Source organism: Pantherophis guttatus, chromosome 7 (assembly GCF_059756535.1).
Source record: "Pantherophis guttatus breed Tessera chromosome 7, ASM5975653v1, whole genome shotgun sequence".
Lineage (NCBI taxonomy): Eukaryota > Metazoa > Chordata > Lepidosauria > Squamata > Colubridae > Pantherophis > Pantherophis guttatus.
In genome coordinates this window covers 82,258,598-82,282,353 of record NC_142069.1, presented here as the reverse complement: position 1 = coordinate 82,282,353, position 23,756 = coordinate 82,258,598, and the positions used below count along the sequence as shown (strand labels likewise).

Sequence of the window (23,756 nt, the reverse complement as noted above, 5' to 3'; positions counted from 1 at the left end):
GTGGTCCCCAACCTTTTTATCGCCGCGGCCCGCTGAGCGCGCGCAGGGGTGGGGGCACGGCCCAGGAGCTTTTGCGCACGGCCCATTGCGCATGGCCCAGGAGCCTTTGCGCTGCAGCGTTCATGTCCCCCGGCCGCTGCGCGGCCCGGTGCCAGGTACTCCACGGCCCGGCACCGGTCCGCGGACCGGGGGTTGGGGACCACTGTTGTATCCTGTCCTGAGTCGCCTCTAGACAAGGTGGGAGGCACACAAATCTAACAAACAAACGAAATATTCAGAGTAAAAGTCATGCAAAGGTAAGGAAGAGAGAAAGTGAGCCTTATTTTAGCTAAATTAAAATGTGGTGTAAAACAGAAACCACTGCTAATTAAGTCATGGAAAATGAAAACAAGAAAGGGAAACCTTATAAGTTTGTTTTTTTGTTTTTTGTTTTTTGTTTTTTTTGTTTTGTTTTTTGTTTTTTTGCTGAGAAAAGAAAAGATTGAACTGATAATTTCTGGATCTAGTAATTTAAAAAGAAGAAAAGAGGAAAAAGAATACAATGATACTTACTTGACAGGAAAAAAGAGTGGAAATATTAGATATTGTTTCCACTTTTCTTTTTACTTTCTATCATTTTTGTATACTTTATTGAAAATACACCCAAGCACTCACTCTCTCTCTCTCTATCTATCTATCTATCTATCTATCTATCTATCTATCTATCATCTATGTACTTATGTACATGTGTGTGTGTGTACATATGTACATATATACGTAAGTACATAGATGATAGAGAGAGAGAGAGAGATATGATAAAGAGAGAGATGATAAATATAGATAGATGATTATATAGATAGATGATTATATAGAGAGACAGAGAGACAGAGAGAGAGACAGAGAGAAACAGAGACAGACAGAGACAAACACAGAGACACACAGAGAGAGAGAGGGAGACAGAGACAGAGACAGATGGGTAGATGATAGATAGAAAGAGAGAAAGAAAGAAAACAGAGAGAACATTTGATCGAACATAATGTGTATCAGATACACACTTGAACACAGCTTGAGGTACCCAACGTTGCATCATTATAAGCAGCTATTGTAGTCCAACAATTACTACCTTTACAAGCAGTGAAATCTTCTCAATCCTGAAATTGCCATATTGCCATAATTCTCTCGGGGATAAGCTGCTATTAATAAGCTTCCAACCCAGGTTATTTCACTTCTTCTCTACAGCTTTCCACCCACCCCACTCTTTAGCCAGCTTAACAGTTGCACTTTCTACATTTTTTCAGAGGCCTGAAAGCTCTTGAATGCTATCATTGTCCCAGTAAGCGTATTATAACTGGTACCAGCCGCAGCTCGTCTTCTGCAAGCCGCTTTGGTACCTTGAAATGACAAGGCACAGAGGCCTTTGTAAATTGTATGTGACAGCTCTCCAAGAGCTGTAATCAAGCGTCTTTCCCTTTTCCTTTATACCTTCCTTGCTAAGCTCCTTTGTGGTATGAAGCGACTTTGGGCAGAGAGGTGGCCTACATAGGCACGTGTGATGACTCAGCATAGTGAGTTGCAAATGTCCGGATCTGATCTTTTGGAGAATAGAATAGAGAATAACAGAGTTGGAAGGGACCTTGGAGGTCTTCTAGTCCAACCCCCTGCTTAGGCAGGAAACCCTACACCACTTCAGACAAATGGTTATCCATCATCTTCTTAGAAACTTCCAGTGTTGGAGCATTCACAACTTCTGGAGGCAAATTGTTCCACCGGTTAATCGTTCTAATTGTCAGGCAGTTTCTCCTTAGTTCTAAATTGCTTCTCTCCTTGATTAGTTTCCACCCATTGCTTCTTGTCCTACCCTCAGGTGCTTTGGAGAATAGCTTGACTCCCTCTTCTTTGTGGCAGCCCCTGAGTAACTTGACATACTCATTTGTTTTTGGAGGCACCAGTCTACCACCAAACTGCCTTTTACCACTGATCAGCTGTAGGGCGGCCCTTTGAAGCCCCACGGCAAGAGTTTAAACAGTTTTTTTCCTTCTAGACGATCAGCTGGGACTCAGGAGGCAGCAATAGATTGGGGGTGGGGCCAAATAAAAGGTAAGAATAATGCGGGGGGGCGGGGAGCAGAACTGGTTCGGTGACGTCATATCGTCACCGCTACCGGCTCGGCCGAGCCGGGAGGAACCCACCACAGCTTGGAATGGTCACTAAACGAACTGTTGTAAGTCGAGAACTACCTGTAACTTCGCTTCCATATGATATGTTGGGTGAAAGCTGAAGAGATCTTCAAAGGGACGTTCCCTCCAAAGTTCCCTGCTCCACACAGCCCAGTTCAAGCTCCCCAAAGCTTGCACCACAATACAAAAAAATGCAAAAGTACCAAAAAAATTCAAAAAATTGAAACATAAAATACAAATGAGATGGACATGACCTTGTAGATGACCCTCATTCAGTCAAGGACCTTGGAGTAGTCATATCAAATGATCTAAGTGCCAAAGCCCACTGTGACAACATTGCCAAAAAGGCATTAATAGTTGTTAACCTAATCTTGCGTAGCTTCTTCTCTGGTAATATTGTACTGCAAACTAGGGCATACAAACCTTTGCTAGACCAATTCTCGAATCCAGCTCATCTGTCTGGAACCCGCACTGCATATCGGACATTAATACAATTGAGAGAGTCCAGAGGTATTTTACGAGAAGAGTCCTCCATTCCTCTACCCGCAATAAAATCCCTTATGCCACCAGACTTCAAATTTTGGGCTTAGACAATTTAGAACTATGCTGACTTTGGTCTGACCTAAGTGTAGTACATAAAATCATCTGCTACAACGTCCTACCTGTCAATGACTACTTCAGCTTCAACCGCAACAATACACGAGCAAATAATAGACACAAACTCAAAGTAAACCGCTCCAAACTCGATTGCAGAAAATACGACTTCAGCAACAGAGTGGCCAATGCCTGGAATGCACTACCTGACTCTGTGGTTTCTTCCCCAAACCCCCAAAACTTTAACCTTAAACTGTCTACTGTGCACCTCACCCCATTCCTAAGAGGTCTGCAAGGGGCGTGCATAAGCGCACCAGCGGTGCCTACCATCCCTGTCCTAATATTCCTTTTTACTCTTGCTCTTTTCATGTATTCAAATTATGTTTATACTTTTACCTGTTATCTTATATATGCTTGACAAATAAATAAATAAATAAATAAATAAATAAATAAATAAAATAAAATAATTGTGTTCATGCTTGCAGTGCCACAAAACTCTCAGCGGCTTTAGCAGCTACCAACTCCCCTTGCGAGTTTCTCCGGCATGTCTGCAGCGGAAAAAGTCCAAACATCTCCTGGTCATAGCACAGCTGCCGTCTAGAACAGCCTTTGAATCCCTATCATGCCATGTGCTCTACGCAGGCCAGATATTCTCCTTGTTTGGAGCATTGTGCAGCGTGTGTTTTGTCTGCCCAGGGAGGTTGCCCTGCCAGGGCCCTTTCTGTACCAGTCTAGGGCAGCTGTTCCAAAGCCAGCGATTCTTCCCTCTTTGGCTACCCCTTTTTGACGCTGCCAGGCGAGCTCCGGTTTCAGCGAAGAATTTGATGGTCGCCTGGTAAGTGTATAACTCACAATAGAAGCTTTGTTCCCCCCCAAAAAACACTTCAAACCTCCTAACCTTCCTTCAAGGGCTGCAGCTTACTGGTTTTCAATTAATGATGCCGAAGTTGTTACTATAAATCATACAAATTCTAGTAAGATCCTATTCTTTGGGGAGGTTAGGATTCTCTGCCAGATATGTGAGTTTGTTTCTGAAGTCCCGAAGGCCTTGATTTTAGCATGTTCTGGCATTTAAAAGGTGTGGATGAGAAACAAAACAAGACTTCTCAACAAACAGCTCCCTGTGGGTTTTTTTTAATGAGTATTTTAAGAGGTTCCTAGTCTCAAGGTCACGGAATTACAATCCCGTTACATTTGATTTCTAATCTGAAGGTCCGTACTAATTATAGAACGCGTGGGGTTTGGTTTGGTATGATTTTGCCCTTTCGCCAAAGGCCGTGTTTAGTGTGACAGAACAACAGCGCTTAAAAATGGAGAAAGGCTTAATTGTGTGTCCTCTGCATTTTGTTCATTCTGTGATACAAACACAGATGCAGCGTTCTCCAGTCCAAGTAACCTGCCAGCCATTCTTTCTTCGTAGCTTAAACGCTTCTGAAAAAGAAATTAAAGAAAATTAAAGAATGCTCAAATTTCCATTCAGTCAGGAATGGGATTCTACCGGTTCGGACCGGTTCGGTAGCTCCGACGATCAGCTGGGAGCGAACCGGTTCATCCCGCCAATCAGCTGGGCCTACCTGCCCGCCCGCGCTATTTTCCTACCTTTATCTTCTCAGCTGATTCGCGCGGCAGAGCGATTCATGCTCTGCCGCGCCTCAGCTGTGTCTCTCCTCCAGAGAAACGCGGAAGTGAAGATTTCTTCAAAATGCACACATGATCAACGAACCGGTTGTTAAACCGGGAGGATCCCACCACTGCATTCAGTATAACACAGCTCACGCTAAGGTTACCTGGGAATTACTCTTCGTTGATAAAAGTAGGACAAACAACTGTGTTAATCGCTGTCGTTAGCCGATGTGAGATGTGAGTTGGGGTTGAAAATTATTGATGATAGCTTCACAACCACACAACCAGCATTGCTCCCTTTCAGTTGCCTTTCCTTCTCCATCTCTGGGCCAAATCCAACCACTTGCTCAGGAAATAACAGAGCTTGGACAAAGGATGTGTGTTGCCTCTTCCTCTTTCATTGCTTATATGGGTGGAAAGGGCAGAACATGTGCTAGGAGAAGGGAACCGGGCCATGTTAGCGGTGGGCCGGTATGCACATGCATGTATGCAGATCAACTCATGTGAATGGCATGCTGGTGGGCACACACTTGTGCAAGTTGAGCTGCGTGCACGTGTGCATCGGCCCGCTGCTCACGAGGCCCGGTTGTGAATAGACCACAGCCCAGTAGTGGGCCGGGGCCCAGAGTTTGGGGACCCTTGCTTTACAGCACTCTCTGAATGGTTTACAGGCCCAGTATATTGCCCCTAACAATCTGGGTCCTCATTTTACCAATGGAAAGTCAACCGTGAGCATGGTCAGAATCGAACTCCTGGCATTCTAACCACTGCGGCACCATGGTTCCTAATCTATGAAGGGGTTGTTGGAAGAAATGTCCATCTGGGTTCAGTTCCAAGTGGAGAGAAAGACACTGGAAACATGGAGACTGCTTGGAAAGATGGTTTAATGGGACCATGGGTGTTTTGGGTCCTGGGCAAAATGAGCACATGGGTGAGAGAGAGAGAGAGAGAGATTTATACCCTCTCTTGGGCCCCGCCTTGGAACTTCCTGTGTAAGGGCAGGTATCCTGATTGGTGGTCAGACTCCCATGAGGCCATGCAGGGGTAATTTAGTAGGTTGCCTTGAATCCCAGGCTTGGTTGAATCTTGATGGGTGATGTAATCTTCCCAGGTGCCATGTGGTGAGATGGGTAGAGGGCTAATCCTATTATGTCCTGAGGGTGAAGGTCTTTTGTGTTGTAGATAAGCTGGCCCAGCCTTTCTGGGGCTATTAACAAAGGTGAGGGCTGCTTTCCAAGAGCATGTTTCTCCTTTTCTCATCCATGGAGGTATAATATTCTGTCTTTTTAATATTTCCTAGAATATTTCATTCTTGTAGGAGAGGGGTGGGTGCTAACTTTCTACAGGGTCTCACAGAAAAGAAGGTGTAGTTCTAGGGATAGGACAAGAGGCAGTGGTGGGTTTCACTTACCTTTGCTACTGGTTCGCTCGCGCAGAGCCTATTTGATGATGTCCGGGCGGGTGGGCAGAGCCTCCTGCCGCCGCTACTACTGGTTCGCCCGAACCGGTGCAAACCGGTGGCAATCCATCACTAACAAGAGGTTTAGTAAAGAGAAAACCAAATTCAAAGCAAGGAGGAATTTCCTGACAGTGGGAATTGTGAAGAAGGGAACAGTTTCTCTCCTGGCATCATGGAGGCTCCACACTGAAGGTTTTCAAGCAAAGGTTAGACATCCATTTGTCCAGGATGAGCTGAGAATTCCTGTGCTAACCAGGAGGTTGGACTAGATGACCTCCAGACTTTCCAACTTTAGGATTGATTCCTGCTTCAGGCCTGCAAAGATCTTCCGTCCCCTGCAAGGAGAAATTAGGCATAAGATGCTCCAGCCTTGTGTTCAATTAAGCCTTTCTTATCCCATGAAGAAAAATTTACCTCACAAAAGTTGTAAAAGATGAAAGCACTTCTATCAATTAAAAGTAGTAGCAGCAAGCAACGAAAAAGTAAAAAACCGAAGACCTCAAATTAAACCTGGGCCTGTGCTTAAATGAGAGGAAATGCCTCCATTATTACGAACAATGCATGATTCTTTTTAAAAACAATGTAAAATAAATAAAACGGCTCTTTGAGTCCAGCTCAACTTCCACGAAAGCCAAGACTTCTAGCCACCTCATGGAATCGGACGAAGGCTGTTCGCCGAGAGACAAACACAACCGGAAATTAAGCAACTCGGTGAAACTAGAGGGAGGGGGCCAGAATTGCAATTTAGGAAAGCAGAGGTTAATTATATTGTTTTGACGCTTGGAGCTTGGCCAGGACACTAGGGGCAAACACCTGTAATGTTGCGAAAACTGGCATGGGAAAATAAGCCGCTCAGGGAAGGAAATTTCCCTCCTCATTCCGGTTCCAAGCTTTTCATGGGACTTGTTCTGCTAGATTGGCAACTTCGGACGGAATATTTTGAATTCTGACATTTGAAACAGATCCGCAGGTGTGAGATGGAGGCGTGGAAGGAGGCATGTAAGATGGGCTGGAGCTTAAATCACTCTATCCGTAGACGCCATCTTGACTTTTTTGGACCGCACCCGGTAGATTAAAGTGCCTTTTCTTCCACAGTAATAGCAATAGTACCAGTTGTAGGTTCCACTTACCTTCGCTACCGGTTCGGAACTGGGAGCGTGCTCGTGCGCGCGCTTGCTTCCCTCGCGTGCAGAGTTCTGTGCATGCACAGAACCTTCTGCACATGTGCAGAGTGTCCATGATGATGTCCGGGCAGATGGGCAGAGCCTCCCGCTGCCTTCACTACCGGTTCGCGAACCGGTACAAACCCACCACTGAATAGCACTTAGATTTATAAGTGGACTGCTGCCGGTTCGGACTAGTAGTTCTGACGATCAGCTGGCCCCGCCCAGCTGCCCCCATCCTATCCTGTCCTATATTTCCTTCTTTCTGGCTCAGCTGATTCACGCTGCACAGTTGATTTCCGCGCCTCCACTGTTCTACTTACCGGGGCTGCCTTAGAAGGTAAGCAGCTGAGCTTCAAATTGCTGTATTTTGAATGCTGCTTGTAAGCGCATTAGGCGTGTGTGTGTGTGTGAAGCACGCAAAGTGCGCACTCACAGAACTGGTTCTTAAACCAGTTGCAGCCCACCACTGGATTTATATATACTGTCACTCCACATTTCTTCACAGTCCTCTCTAAGATGCATCAACAGAGGAATAGAATCAAGATCACGTGAAGCGTTAATGCCACTTTATCATGCCTTGGTAAGGCCACACTTGGAATACTGCATTCAGTTTTGGTCGCCACGATGTAAAAAGGATGTTGAGACTCTAGAAAGAGTGCAGAGAAGAGCAACAAAGATGATTAGGGGACCGTAAGATAAAACATATGAAGAACGGCTGCAGGAACTGGGTATGTCTAGTTTAATGAAAAGAAGTCTAGGGGAGACATGATAGCAGTCTTCCAATATCTCAGGGGCTGCCACAAAGAAGAGGGAGTCAAGCTATTCACCAAAGCACCTGAAGGCAGGAGAAGAAGCAATGGGTGGAAACTAATGCAGGAGAGAAGCAATTTAGAACTAAGTAGAAACTGCCTGACAATTAGAACAATGCATCAGTGGAACAACTTGCCTCCAGAAGTTGTGAATGCTCCAACAATGGAAGTTTCTAAGAAGAGATTGGATAACCATTTGTCTGAAATGGTGTAGGGTTTCCTGCCTAGGCATGAGGTTGGACTAGAAGACCTCCAAGGTCCCCTCCAACTCTGTTATTCTATTCTATTCTATTCTATTCTATTCTATTCTATTCTATTCTATTCTATTCTATTCTATTCTATTCTATTCCATTCCATTCCATTCCATTCCATTCCATTCCATTCCATTCCATTCTATTCTATTCCAACATAGAAAGACAATGAAGGACTATTTGTTTAGTGGAGTGATGGCGTTCGGGAAAAAACTGCCCCTGTGTCTAGTTGTTCTGGTGTGCAGAACAACAAGCCTCGTTTGTGGGTAGGAGTTGAAACAGTTTATGTCCAGGATGCGAGAGGTCTGTAAATATTTTCACAGCCCTCTTTTTGACTTGTGCAGTATACAGGTCCTCAGTGGAAGGCAGGTTGGTAGCCATTGTTTTTTCTGCAGTTCTAATTATCCTCTGAAGTCTGTGTCTGTCTTGTTGGGTTGCAGAACCAAACCAGACAGTTATAGAGGTGCAGATGACAGACTCAATCATTCCTCTGAGGAACTGGATCAGCAGCTCCTTGGGCGGTTTGAGCTTCCTGAGTTGGCGCAGAAAGCTCGTAAGACTAAATCTCTGTCCCAGGGACCGACCCAGATTGGATCCTGCAGACCTAGTTTAGCCAAGAGTTAAGAAGGTGGAACGAAAGCTCCCAGTTTTTTTTTTACATGGAGGAGAAGATTCTCTTGACTCCCTTCTAACTGACCATCTCCTCCTCCTCCTCCCGCTTGTCTCTGGGCACCCTCCTTGGAGAGAGAGCCAGGAGTCGTGAAAGGACTCTCTCTGGCCCATGGTTGAATACAGGCACATTGATCTGGAGAAAGACCACGTCAATGTTTTTCGAGCTCCCTTCCCTGCCCCCAGCCCACCTCCTGCCAGCTTGCCTGAACACTCATGAAGATAATGAATCACTGTTCCGGGCTCTATAACTGACAGAAATATTCCCATGCTGGTGGCTTTGACCCTAGTTTGTGGGTACCCAGAGCAAGCAAGCTGCTTTTCTCCCCTGCCTCTGGCTGCTCTATTTAGGCCCAGGAAAGATTGATGTGGGAATCCCACAGACAGGCCTACCATTTGTGTCGTTTGTGTAGTACAGCTCCAGCACGTAGTAACTGCCGTGCTCTGAGGCCAAGGAGAGTCAAAGAATGGAAGGAGGAGTATTGGCTAAGCCTCTCAAAGACCCCCCAGAACCCAAGGGTGGGCTTCAAAAATTTTAGCGAGGGGTTCTCTGCTCCGTTGGTGGGTGGACGTGGCCTAGTCGGCCTCCTGCACCATGGCCGGGGGGTGTTTTTGCCCTCCCCAGGCTCCAGAGGCTTTTCTCGAGCCTCCAGGAGGGCAAAAACAGCCTCCCCAGGCTCTGGAGGCCAGAAACAGTCAGCAGCTTTCCCAAACTTCCGGTAGGCCAGTTTTTCGCCCTCCAGGAGTCTCCGCACACACCCTGAAGTTACCTGTATCTAAAATGAGCCACGTGGGGACTCCAGAGAGGAGAGGGGAGGGGAGGGGTAGGCAGGGCCAGCCAAGAGTGGGATTTGGGGGTTCTCTGAACTGCACAGCATCTTAGCTAGAGGTTCTCCCGAACCCCTGCGAACCCCCAGCAGCCTACCCGTGTCCAAATCCCAAAATGATGTACTGCTTAACGGGAAACACCATGGTCAGCTTCAACCAATAGCCTCCCACCGGCCAGTACACTCCCATAGAGAGGGGCTTCTCTGGGTGCCGTCGGCCAAACAATGTTGACTGGCGGCCCCTAGGGAGAGAGCCTTCTCTGTGGGGGCACCTACGATCTGGAACAAGCTCCCCCCGGAGATACGGAGGATCCCGGATCTGCGCACCTTCCGTCGCGCGCTTAAAACGTTTTTATTTCATCAAGCTGGCCTGGCCTAAATCTTTTCCCCTTTTAAATATAAATTTTAAATACAAATTTTAATCTGTTTGAATTATGGGGTATTTTAAATTCAGCCAAATTATTTAATTCATTTTTAATCTATTTTAAATTTTTGTATCTCTGTGTTTTATCTTCTGGCTGTTCACCGCCCTGAGTCCTTCGGGAGAAGGGCGGTATAGAAATTTAATGAATAAAGAAAGAAAGAAACATTGAAATGAAGCTTGCTTTAAATACAGGGATCCTTCGACTTAACAACCGTTCGTTTAATGACGGTTCCAAATTCAACACCGCTGGGAAAAGTGACTTTTTTCCCCCCATGGTCATGTGATCAAAATTCGGATGCTTGGAAACTGGCTCATATTTATGATGGTCACAGTGTCCCGGGGTCACATGACCCCTTTGGTGACCTTCTGACAAGCAAAGTCGACGGGGAAGGCCAGATTCACTTAACAACCGTGTTACTAACTCAACCACTGCTGTGATTTAAGGGGCAGGGGTGAAATCCAGCTGGTTCTGACAGATTCTGGAGAACCAGTAGTGGAAATTTTGAGTAGTTCGGAGAACTGGTAAATATCACCTCTGGCTGGCCCCAGAGTGAGGTGGGAATGGAGATTTTGTAATATCCTTTCCCCAGGAGTGGGGAGGGGGGATTTTGCAGTATCCTTCCTCCTGGAGTGGGGTGGGAATGGAGATTTTGCAGTATCCTTCTCCAGCCATGCCCACATAACCAGTAATAAAAAAAATTGGATTTCACCACTGGTGAGGGGCGGTTTCAGAAAATCCAAGATGGTGGCCATATTTGTGTAATCAAACCCCTGTCATTTTATTGGCCAATCAGGTGCTCGTGGTCGCCATCTTGACTTTTGTGACTCCTGCAGAGATAAAACTGAGGGGGTGGTGGTGTTTCTGTTTGGCTAGGAACTCAAGAAGAAAAGAGTGCATATTAAGAAGGTGGAGGGAATTGAAAGTAGAGCATAAAGGAATATAAAGCTTAGTCAAGCAAAAAAACGCTAGCTGCCTGTTTGTCCAACACCATAATAAAGATTGATGTGATTTACTTGATTAGCTGGTGCACTTTGATGGAAATCTTCCAAATAACTAAAGTATTATTATTTCCTGGTTTGCTGTATATACAGTAGTGGCCAAAATTGTGGAAACTTTTTGGGAAAAGTGTGTTTTTGAGGTTTGATGGCTAATAACACAACTTTTTTGGGTGGGAGTTTCAAGATAATCCTATTCCACTGCTGGAATGGCCTGGGAATAGCCCAGACCTTCACCCAATTAAAAATCTAGGGAGCCGACTAAAGAAACTTGTTAGTCAGAAGCAACCCAGCAATAAAACCCAGTTAATAGAAGCCTCATTCAATCTTGGTTTCACATTAGAACAGCTGCAGAACTAAAAGACTTGGTTCACTCCATGGGAAGACGTTGTAAGGCCATCATTCATGCTAAAGGTTACCCAACTAAGTATTAACTAACATGGTGATCATTTTTGTACATCTCGTTTTTTCTATGTGTTTCACTTTTCTCCTTTATACTGTAACTGCTATTCTAATAGCAAATCTGTCATAAAAGTTATTGCATTTCATTCTTGATTAAATTATCTTTCCATTGATATATAATTTTATGGTACTACTCCAAAAAAAAAGTGGAGTTATTAGCTAGTTTTAGAAAATACACTTTTCCCAAAAGGTTTCCACAATTTTGGCCACTACTGTAGCTTTCCAGTAGTGGCACCCAGGAAGTCAAGAGGAGGTAGTGTAGAAAGTCAGCACCCACCCACCCATCCTCCTAGAGAAGGAAATATTTGGGGAATATTAAAAAGGCAGGACAGAATATTTCCCCTAAAGGAGAAATGGGGGGGAAAAAACTTAAGGGAGGCAGAAACCAGCCCCAGTCTCCCTGCCCCAAGCAGAAACTGAGGAGGCCAGCTTTTAGAAATACAGATTTGGTAATCAGTTCAGAAAGACTGGGTCAGACAGAAACCTCAGATAAGCAACAAGCCAAAGGTTGACAAGATTAGCTCAGACAAACACCTAGGATTTGCATTTCCTCTTTTGCCTATAGAGCCAGCCATGACCCCTACGTGACCCCTTAGGGATCCAGAAGATATAAAACCCACTCACTCTCAACTCCATTTTGTCAGCTGTCCCAGAACCGCACGCTGTGTGTGTGTTGTTTGGTTCTGTTCACCGATAAACAGACTCTTTCTTTCCAATCAACCTCCATTTTATTCCTGGCTTGGAACAGGAGCTGGATTTTTCTTCCAGCAGTAGTCAAGATGTACACATACACATAAATGGGAAGGGATTCGGTCGTACTGCAACGTCTGCCATCTTGCCTTTCTTAAAACAGACACACACAGAAACACACAAACCCATGCTCCATAGATAAATAACCTGCTTTCCACTTTTTCCCCCCTCGAGTAGGGACGCTAACGGGAGGCCAAGATAGCAGCAGCCACACCCCTGCAATCAAAGCCCCACCCCTTTTTTACAATTGTCATAAGGTTTGGGTCTGTAGTTCAATTTAGGTCGCTACCGGTTTGCTCGTGAGACACTTCTGCGCGTGTACAGAAGCATCCAAGCGGGGTAGGCGGAGCCTCCCACAGCCACCACTACCAGTTTGCCTGATCCGGGGCGAACCAGTAACAACCCACCACTGGTTTGGGTTCGAGTAGCTGCCATTTTGACATTTTTGACCTCACCTCACTGCAGACACTCCCTGTTTCTGGCTATGCTTATTCTTTCATGAAAATAAACATCGGTTTGGCCAATTTGCTTCTCCCTGTAGATCGCCTGCCATAAATTACTTTTTAAGTGGACCTTCTTAGCAATTCCTGGCTCTGGCTCTGTGTCCCCCGTTTCCCGCCCTCCCCCCCCAAAAAAACCCTCTCTATTGGATAGTCCCCCTTGCAGCCAAAGCCATTAAGGTAGCACATCTGCCCGCAAAATAAAACACAGCAAAATCAAATTAAACCTAATGAAGAGCACATTGCGAAGGGCAGCCAAGGAACCCAACTGAATACAGTAAATGCCAAAATACTGAAAGGGACGGGGGCGTGAAAGGATCGGAGGACATAAATAAAAATCATTGTGAATCACTTTATGGTACAGCTGGCGTTGATGGGCCCAAAGCGAAGTGGCTGGCATGCTGAGCCAGCTGACTTTGATTTTATTTTTTTATTTTTTTAAACGATGCTTTTAATCAATACATAAAGAGCTTGGAAACTGGCAGAGCAAAGCATCGACTCTCACAACCGCCTTTCTTCCTAACAAGTCTTTGCGTTCCCTCTTCGAAAGGGGAAGAACACAAGGAAGATTGTAGTCCGACGGTTGGGGGTTGACACAGGCAGGGGAAGGTGGCAGAGTAAGGAGCTGACCACAAAATTGCCGAGATGTCCTCCGAGAAGTCAAGAACGAACACATGAATCAATCTGTCATCTTCAGGAGTGGAAAGGAGAGCAGCAAGGTTGGGGCAACCAACTCCAGAATCCAAGATGTCCATCGGTCAGATCAGTGGTAGAATTCAGTCGGTTCTATCCGGTTCGGGCGAAGTGGTATCAGCGGCTGTGGGAGGCTCCGCCCACCCGCCCAGATGTCATCACATCCTATTTATCCATGTTTTTGACGCTCTATACATGCTCACATTTGCGAACTGGTCGCAAAGGTAAGTGAATACCACTCCTGGGTCAGATCCAGAAGATCACAGAAGTCCAAAATCACACTGTTGTGTCGGCGCGTTACCATAGCGATGGAAATGCCTGCACCTGATTGGTTGGGACGGGGTTATGCTAAGTGCGGGAGTTACTCGTTTCCTGATTGGTTAATGCTGTTCTGTTTGCCAAGTATAAAAAGGCAAACTGTCAGATAGACTGACAGTTCAGTGTTCTAATGTTTTGCTGTTGCCTGAAATAAACTGATGTTACGTTGACATCCTCGCCTCAGTTAATGACTATAATCCAAACACAACACACACCTTGTTTCCACTGGGCTGATTAGGAATTGAAAGTCACAAGTAAATATAGCCTTGTTGAAGATGTAGAGCAAGCCAGACCACTCCTTACAGCAGGGGTGGGGAAACAATGGCCCTTGTGGACTTCAACTCCCAGAATTCCTGAGCCAGCATGGTTGGCTCAGGAATTCTGGGAGTTGAAGTCCACAAGTCATAAAGGGGCCATCATTTCCCACCCTTGCCTTATAGCCTCAAGGAGCTCTTCCATGCCACCCAGATGATCACTAGATGGCATGGAATATTTAAATTTGTCAGAATCTGTGGTGGTATTCAGCCGGTTCGGACCGGTTCGGGCGAAGCGGTAGTGGCGACCTGTGGGTAGGCCTGCCTGCCCACCCCAGCACTATGCCATCCTATTTAGCCACATTTTCTAAGCTGCGTGCATGTATGCAAGCTGCGTGCACGAGCAAAGCGCATGCACAGGTTGCGCGCATGCGCAGAAAGTTGTGCACATGCACAGAAGGCACACACGCTCTTACATTTTCGGTGTGCGGCGAACCGGTGGTAAAATTATGTGAAACCTACCTCTGGTCAGAATCTCTGATGCCATCTACCCTGTTTCCCCGAAAATAAAACATCCCCTGATAATAAGCCCAATTGGGCTTTTGAGTGCTGGTTCTATCCGGTTCGAGCAAACCGGTAGTGGTAACTGCAGGAGGCTCCACCCACCCGCCTGGACATAATGCGCGAGCACTGCGTAATGCACGCATGCTCGCATTTACAAACCGGTAGGGAAGGTAAGTGAATCCCACCTCTGGGGTGTCGTATAAGCTTTCTTAGAAAGCAAAAGCAGGAGTTGGTTGGAACTCAAACAGCTGAGATGGGGCGATGGTGAGGAGGAATATTTTGGCTGTATTTACGTCAGCTTATGTTATACTACATTTTATGGAGGCAAGGGATAAATCTTGATTGTTTTGAGTGAAGGTTGGAGCTGAAAGCCATCAAACAGGTCTGGCTGGTTGGGCATCACTCGGGAGAAAGGCAGAGAACTGCTGGGAGCATCTTCAGAGAGAACGGTATCTTTCCTCCAACCCTCCATCTCGATCTGCTGAGGTAGCTGTGAGTTTGGACTGCAGAAATCTGGATGACCGCTGGATGGAAGCCAGGAGTTTAGAAATTGCCAGGGTTTGGGGGGGGGTTTTGTCAGGATGGGGGTCTAGATTGGAAGTCTTATATGAACTTGGCAGAAGAGGGCCATAATAGTTTTTAAAGAAGAGGTGAGGTGCGAGCAAGGGTGAATGCAACCTGGATGTGTTGGCGAGAACTCACCAGTGTGTTATGTGACAGACAAATGCCAAACCCATCTTAAATCTAAGATTTACAGGACAACCATCCGCCCTGTTGCACTGTATGGCACCAAATGCTGGGCAGCAACAACAGAGACCAAAAGCTATCTCCATGGCATGGAAATGCGAATGCTCTGTTGGATATCGGGCATCTCCCTTCTTGATCACAAATGACACCATTCGACAACATTTTGGTGTGGCACCAATTATAGAGAAGATGAGAGAAGGCCGGCTCCGCTGGTGGGAACATGTCCAGTGAGCAGCACCTTCCACCATGGCCAAGACTACCTACCAACTAGAAGTCAATGCTTGGCAACCTCATGGGCATCCAAAACAGAGAAGGCAAGACACCATCAACAAAGATAGGCAAGCTGTGGACCAGCACCATGGAGATGCAGCTGACCATGCAACGTGGTGATCCGAAAAGCGGACTCATCACCCATGAGAATACACTAGGAAGAAGTTTTTAAAGAAGAGATTGGATAACCATTTGTCTGAAACGGTATAGGGCGGTGTTGGCGGATCTTTTCAGCATCGAGTGCTGAAACAGGAGTGCCTGCGTGTGCGAGAGTGCCAGAAAAGGGAAGAGCAGCTCACTGGCGTACACGCACGGGAACACTGGAAACCAGAAGAATAGTTCCCTGGTGCACATGCACGGTAGCACCAAAACCTGGAAGAGCAGTTCTCTGGCCTGCACGTGCGGGAGTGCCGGAAACCAGAAGAGCAGTTCCCCAGTGCGCACACATGGTAGCGCCAAAAACCGGAAGATCAGTTTAGTGGCATACACGCGCGGGAGTGCCAAAACCCGGAAGAGCAGTTCTCTGGCCTGCACGCGCGGGAGTGCCGGAAACCAGAAGAGCAGTACCCCAGTGCGCACACATGGTAGCGCCAAAAACCGGAAGATCAGTTTAGTGGCATACACGCGCGGGAGCGCCAAAACCCGGAAGAGCAGTTCTCTGGCCTGCACGCGCGGGAATGCCGGAGACCAAAAGAGCAGTTCCCCAGTGTGCACACATGGTAGCGCCAAAAACCGGAAGATCAGTTTAGTGGCATATACACGCGGAAGCACCAAAAACCGGAAGAGCAGTTCCCCGGCGTGCACGCGCGGGAGCATTGGAAACCGGAAGAGCATACGTGCGCCAGGAAGCTGAGCTATCGGTTTTGGGCAAGCGCATGTGGCCTTTCTGATATGCAAGCATACATGAAGAGCAGCTGGCCGGTGTGCATGCATGCACTAGAAACCAGAAGTTTAGTGCACCGGAATCCGGAAGAGCAGCGGGCGACGGCTGGCATGCCCCGAGAGATGGCTCTGTGTGCCACATCCGGCACGCATGCCATAGGTTCACCATCACAGGTATAGAATTTCCTGCTTGAGCAGGAGGTTTAGACTAGAAGACCTTCAAGGCCTCTTCTAACTCTGTTATTCTGTTATTTATTATCTGATTTTATCCCACCTTTATTACTGTATAAGGTAGTGATGACTAACCTTTTTGCCATCGTGTGCCAAAAGCAGGGGGAGCACAGGGGGGGTCGCATGCGCATGCCCACACCCATAATTCAATGCACCCACACCCCCCACGCATGCACATGTGACCCCCCCACTCTCCCCCTCGTTTTTGGCATGTGATGGCATGGTGGGCCCGGTAGGCCCGTTTTTTTGCCCTCCCCAGGCTCCAGAGGCTTTCTAGGAGCCTGAGGAGGGCAAAAACGGCCTTCCCCAGCCCCCGGAGGCCCTCCAGAGACTGGAAATGGCAAATTTGCCAACTTCTAATGGGACCAGAAGGCCCGTTTTTCACTCTCCCCAGGCTGCAGAGGCTTTCTAGGAGCCTGTGGGGCACGAAAATGGCCTTCCTCCCGCCTCCAGAAGCCCTCCGGAGGCCGGAAACAGGCCGGCCAGAAGTCGGGAAATGCTGCGAACCGGTAGTAAAGGTAAGTGGAACTCACCCCTGGCCCAGAAGGCCTGAAAATTGGCTGGCTCAGCGCCGGAGCTGAACTAGAGCAACGCTCACGTGCCCACTGATACGGCTCCGTGTGCCACCTGTGGCACGCGTGCCATAGGTTCACCATCACGGGTATCTAAGGCATGAAACGTACCTTATATTCCTTCCTCTTCCAGTTGTGCCCGCAAAAAAAACACTTTGTGAGATGAGTTGGGCTGGGAGAGAATAATTGGCCTAAAATCACCCCAACCAGCTTTCGTGCCTAAGGCAGAAGTGGAACTCCCAGTTTCGTGGTTTCTAGGCCAACATCTTAAGCACTACACCAAACTGTCTCTCTATTTAGTATATCTGCAGTTTCCCATACCCTTCACCTAATTTATTGGTTTGTAGAGAAACACAGACATGTCAAAACAATATCCAGCGTGTCTAGAGTTAAAAAAAAAAAATGTGTGAACAGCCCTAGGACATATAAAAACAGATGATCAGAAGCCTAAGATGTGAAGAATGAGTCCCCAAAAGGGGGGGAGGGAATTTTTCCCCCTCTTTAAAACCAGCATCATGAAATCCAAACATGTTCAGTGACCACAAAATGTGCCTGGTGAAGAAATGAAACAAAAGACTGAGTCCAAACAGCATATTTGTAATAAGCGGTTATAGGGCATGCTCACCCAATTATCCCAGTCTGGGATTTTTTTTTATCTTATTTGACTTTTTTTTTTTCCATACGCTAATTACCTCTCTGGGAGAAAGTTAGCTGAGAAGGCAGCCTTGGGCCACCATTCTTGGCTGCTGAAGTCAAGTCAAGCACCACTCTTTGGAGTGTGCAAATACAGTTCAGGAACACGTCATCGTGTCCTCCACGAAGGCCCTGGGGACCGAAATTGCTACATTAGGAGATTGTGTCAAGGTCAAAGTCACTCTCGTCACGTGATCTGGCCTTCAATAATGGGAATGCAATGTGTCTCCAGAGGATTTGTAGGGAACCTAAAATAAGAAAACCTTTATTGCAGGGGTATCAAACTCAATTTCACTGAGGGCCCATCAGGGTTGCGGTTGACCTCGGGGGGGGAGGGCTAACTGGGTGGCCATGGCTAGCTTGACGCCACTCCCAAAACTGCTGGCATGTTTTCTCTTCATACTGGGTAGACGGCCGAAGCCACACTGGCCCAATGTTTCCCCTTAGCACTCAGTAAAGTGGGCCGAAGCCACGCTGGCCCAATGTTTCCCCTTAGCACTTGGTAGACTGGGCCGAAGCCACGTTGGCTTGATGTTTCCCCTATGAATTGGGTAAACTGGGCCAAAGCTATGCTGGCCCAATATTTCCCCTTAGCACTTGGTAGACCGGGCCGAAGCCACATTGGCCTGATGTTTCCCCTATGCATTCGGTAAACTGGGCCGAAGCTATGCTGGCCCAATATTTCCCCTTAGCACTTGGTAGACTGGGCCGAAGCCACATTGGCCTGATGTTTCCCCTATGCATTCGGTAAACTGGGCCGAAGCCACACTGGCCCAGTGTTTCCCCTTAGCACTTGGTAGACTGGGCCGAAACCACATTGGCCTAATGTTTCCCCTATGCATTGGGTAAACCGGGCCGAAGCTATGCTGGCCCAATATTTCCCCTTAGCACTTGGTAGACTGGGCCGAAGCCACATTGGCCTGATGTTTCCCTTATGCATTCGGTAAACTGGGCCGAAGCCACACTGGCCCAGTGTTTCCCCTTAGCACTTGGTAGACTGGGCCGAAACCACATTGGCCTAATGTTTCCCCTATGCATTGGGTAAACCGGGCCAAAGCCATGCTGGCCCAATGTTTCCCCTTAGCACTCGGTAGATCGGGCCGAAGCCACATTGGCCCAATGTTTCCCCTATGCATTGGGTAAACCGAGCCGAAGCCATGCTGGCCCAATGTTTCCCCTTAGCACTTGGTAGACCGGGCCGAAGCCACATTGGCCTGATGTTTCCCCTATGCATTGGGTAAACCGGGCCGAAGCCACGCTGGCCCAATGTTTCCCCTTAGCACTCGGTAGACCAGGCCGAAGCCACATTGGCCCAATGTTTCCCCTATGCATTCGGTAAACTGGGCCGAAGCCATGCTGGCCCAATGTTTCCCCTTAGCACTTGGTAGACTGGGCCGAAGCCACATTGGCCTGATGTTTCCCCTATGCATTGGGTAAACTGGGCCAAAGCCATGTTGGCCCAATGTTTCCCCTTAGCACTTGGTAGACTGGGCCGAAGCCACATTGGCCTGATGTTTCCCCTATGCATTGGGTAAACTGGGCCGAAGCCATGCTGGCCCAATGTTTCCCCTTAGCACTTGGTAGACCGGGCCGAAGCCACATTGACCTGATGTTTCCCCTATGCATTCGGTAAACTGGGCCGAAGCCACATTGGCCTGATGTTTCCCCTATGAATTGGGTAAACTGGGCCAAAGCCACGCTGGCCCAATGTTTCCCCTTAGCACTTGGTAGACCGGGCCAAAGCCATGTTGGCCCGATGTTTCCCCTATGCATTGGGTAAACCAGGCCGAAACATCACAGGTTGGCCCCTTACATTTTCCAGGATGGCCCCACAGGCTGGATCCAAGCACATTGCAGGTCGAATCTGTCCCGTGGGCCTTTTGTTTGACACCCTTGCTTTATTGTCATTATTTACTGTGGGCACTCTGGCACCCATTAAAAATGAAATTGTGTCGCCTGCTCCCAAAAGTGTACGCATACATAACACACACATAGACATGCTCTATACATACATATGGATGTACCTACACCCATGCATATAAATACATATAAATGTTAATCACTGTCCATTTTGAATACATGGCGGAAAGAGGAAGCCTGAGAGTTCACCAGATTGGAACAAAACTGTGACCGAATCTGGATGTTTTGCTTCGGATACCCACACCTGACCATCATAAGACCCTCAGCTGACGTAACCCTCCCATCACGAGACCTACTGACCACACAAAGCCCTTATAAGCAAAACACCGACACTGACATTCCTCAGATTCCGCTGAAGAAGATGTTACCTAGCCAGGTAACGAAACGAACCAACCCACAAGCTCAGAGGACAAACCTCCACGCTCACCCTCCATCCATGCTACAGATATTCACTGCTATCGCAACCTTGTCGATTTGTTTTCATTTCTTTGTTCAAAGGGTGGCAGATATTTCTTGAGTGAATGTCCCCAGCCATCTCTGCCCAATTGCCAGCTGTAATTTCCAAATGCACCTTCGAGGTTGAGCATCTTTCAGTAATGCCAAATCTTGATTCCTGCCTTGATATTTGCCACCTGTTCTCTTTCCTGGAGCAAATCTGGTTCCAGAATGAATTTCCAGGAATTATAGGCCCATTTATCTCCCTTTTGGGGTCCTGGGGAAGACTTCCTTAGATTTTTTGGGGGTGCATTAACCTTGATGTCATTTTTCCCCCTGGAAACTGATGAAGAATTATGCAATTTTTCAGTTTCTTGTCACAGAATTTCAATAACATCAAAGGGAAGGATGGTGCTATGGGAGCTGTGCTCAATTACAATTGAGATGGAAAGAGGACCAAAAAACTGGTATTATGTTGCATGAGGAAGAATTGGTTAGACATATAAGAGAGAAAGGTCCAATGCATATCAAAAGGCTTTATAATGTTTTGCTAGAAAGAGATTCAGAAACCGAATTAGTTAAAGACTGTATGATTAAGTGGGCACAGAATTTTGAAGAACCAGTGATGCTGGAAACATGGGAAAAAATTTGGGTTCAGAATGTTAAATTTACACAGTCGCAGAATCTGAGGGAAAATTTCTACAAAATGTTTTATAGATGGCATTTAGATCCCAAAAAGTTGTCATGTATGTACCCTAATGTTCAGCCAAAATGTTGGAGATGTGAATGTTTGGATGCTACGTATTATCATGTTTGGTGGACCTGTAGGAAAGTTAAGGCTTTTTGGATAAAAATTTGGTGGGTCATGCAGAATGTTTTGAAGAAAAAAATTCAATTTTCTCCACAACTGTTTTTATTGGGTATAGTTAAGGGTTTTACATTGGGTGAAACAAAATTGATATTGTATATGATAACAGCAGCAAGATTGTTGATAGGTAAATATTGGAAGAATGAAGCTTTGCCCACTATTGAGGAATGGACTTTGAAGATGGCTAGTTTTGCAGAGATGGCGAAGATTTCAGCATATTTAAAAGACTGTTCACAAGAGACTTATGAGTGGGAATGGAAAAGGTGGATAGAATACATTCAGAACAAATATCAAACTAGAAAGTATCAAATAGCTTTTATTTGAAAATAATGTATTGGAAATTTTTTAATGTAATGAGGTAAAGAGAAAAATTATACAGGGGAGGGAGGGGTTCAAGTTTATATATAAGTGTTATATTAGGGTTCTTTATGAGTATGAGTATATTATAGGGAAGTCTGGGGGGAGGGGAGGGTTAGGGAGGGTTAGGGAGGTTGGGAAGTTTGGGGGGGGTGGGGGGGGGAAAAGGGGTGAAAATGTAATTGTAAAACTTTTGCAATAAAAAAAAAAAAGAAAATAAAATAAAACCGAGATATATTCTAATAAACACATTTTATTATAAAGAAGTAAAAACATCTTACAAGCTAATTAATTACATCTTGGCAGCGTTCCTGCCAGACGTCTCTTGGCCGGAGAACAAAGAAAGATAGAAGAAAGTGAAGGAATGTGGACATGCGCAGTTAGCTTAAAAATAAGAACTTGGCAAGCTACGGTAAATCTGAAAGTTCAAAAATAAGAGCTCATCTGGTAAATACAAAAATGCAGTGACAAATTGTCTATTAATTGTTGCCTTCTATAAGCACTTGGACTGAATGCATGAATGAATGAGTTTTCACTGTGTTATTAGAGTCAGAAAAAAAAAACCAATTTGATATCAACAGGAGTGGGTTTCATATATTCTTACCACCTGTTCGCCCCACGCGCGCATGCTCACCTCGCATGCGTGTAAGCCTTTCACACATGTGCCTGGACTTCTGCACACTTGCTTCATGCATGTGTGCGCCTTACATGCATGAGCCCAGCCCACCTGCAGTCTCTGCTACCGGTTCGCCCAAACTGGATCAAACCGGCTGAATACCACCTCTGGGTATCAAGAAGGACATGCAATTTCCCAGAAGACCTTTTTGCAAAATTGTCATACAAATGTTGAAAAGCAACAAAGTAGACCCTCATGGTTTCTACTGGCCTCCAGCAAATCAGAGAAGGAGAAGGCTTAGGGGTGACATAATAGCTATCTTCCGGCATTTGAGGAGCAGTCATGGAGATGAGGGGATTCCCTAGGGTACCAGAAGACAGGACAAGAAGCTACGGGTGGAAGCTCATCAGAGGGAGATCCAATATGGAACTAAAGAGAAATTTCCGGAGAATAACAACAATTAATCAATGGAACTGCTTACCTCCTAGAGTTGTCAATGCACCATTGTTAGAGGTTTACAACAACAACAACAAAAAAGATTGGGCAGCCATTATCCAGGATGGTATGATCCAGAATCTTGGACTAGATGACCTCCAAGGTCCCTTCCCTAGGATTCTAGAAGCACCCCAGAAGTGCTTAAGAAATGCTCCAGTTGAAATGGACCGTATCTTATTTCAGCCCAGAAGTGGGCAACAGTGTCCAATCAGCAGAATAATGTTCTGGTCTCCAATTCCAGGCAGACGATACCACTCTAATGGCAGAAAGTGAAGAGGAACTGAAGAGCCTCTTGATGCGGGTGAAGAAGGAAAGTGCAAAAGTTGGCTTGAAACTCAACATTAAGAAAACTAAAATCATGGCCCCCAGCCCTCTCAATTCCTGGCAAATAAATGGGGAAGAAATGGAGGTAGTGACAGATTTTATTTTCCTGCGCTCTAAGATCACTGCAGATGGGGACTGCAGCCAAGAAATTAAAAGACGTTTGCTCCTGGGGAGGAGAGCTATGGCAAATCTAGACAGCATACTAAAAAGCAGAGACATCACCCTGCCAGCAAAATTGCATATAGTCAAGGCTATGGTTTTCCCAGTTATGTATGGCTGTGAAAGTTGGATCATAAGGAAGGCTGAGCGCCAAAGAATTGAGGCCTTTGAACTCTGATGCTGGAGAAGACACCTGCGAGTCCCTTGGACTGCAAGGCGATGCAACCGGTCAGTCCTAGAGGAGATCAACCCTGACTGCTCTTTAGAAGACCAGATCCTGAAGATGAATCTCAAATACTTTGGCCACCTAATGAGAAGGAAGGACTCACTGGAGAAGAGCCTAATGTTGGGAACGATTGAGGGCAAAAGAAGAAGGGGACGGCAGAGAACGAGGTGGCTGGATGGAGTCACTGAAGCAGTCGGCGTGAGCTTAAATGGTCTCCAGGGGATGGTAGAGGACAGGAAGGCCTGGAGGAGCGTTGTCCATGGGGTCGCGATGGGTCGGACATGACTTCACAACTAAAAAACAAAAACTACCCTGAGAAAATAGGAGTTTCATGTCAGCACACGGGCAAAATTAAAAACGAACCTCTCTCAACAGAATGGGGCCTTCTGGATGGAAACATCAGTCCTCCCGTGATAAAAATCCCTCTTTTGTCAACACAGATATTT

The 23,756-nt window shown here is 46.4% G+C and overlaps 1 long non-coding RNA gene across 3 annotated transcripts; it reads right to left on the bottom strand.

Annotated features, from left to right (window-relative positions):
* Nucleotides 1–5: 5 nt before the first annotated feature.
* LOC117678918 (uncharacterized) lies at nt 6–22,964 on the bottom strand. 3 transcript variants are annotated; one of them, XR_015729017.1, is made up of 3 exons: nt 22,588–22,964; nt 5,785–6,167; nt 6–4,181 (listed from the first exon to the last, which is right to left on the bottom strand). It is a non-coding gene; the product is annotated as an uncharacterized LOC117678918 (long non-coding RNA). The 3 variants fall into 3 exon arrangements; XR_004595179.3 differs by lacking the exon at nt 22,588–22,964 and adding an exon at nt 7,319–7,391; XR_015729016.1 differs by lacking the exon at nt 22,588–22,964 and adding an exon at nt 6,247–6,868.
* Between the last annotated feature and the right edge of the window lie 792 nt (nt 22,965–23,756).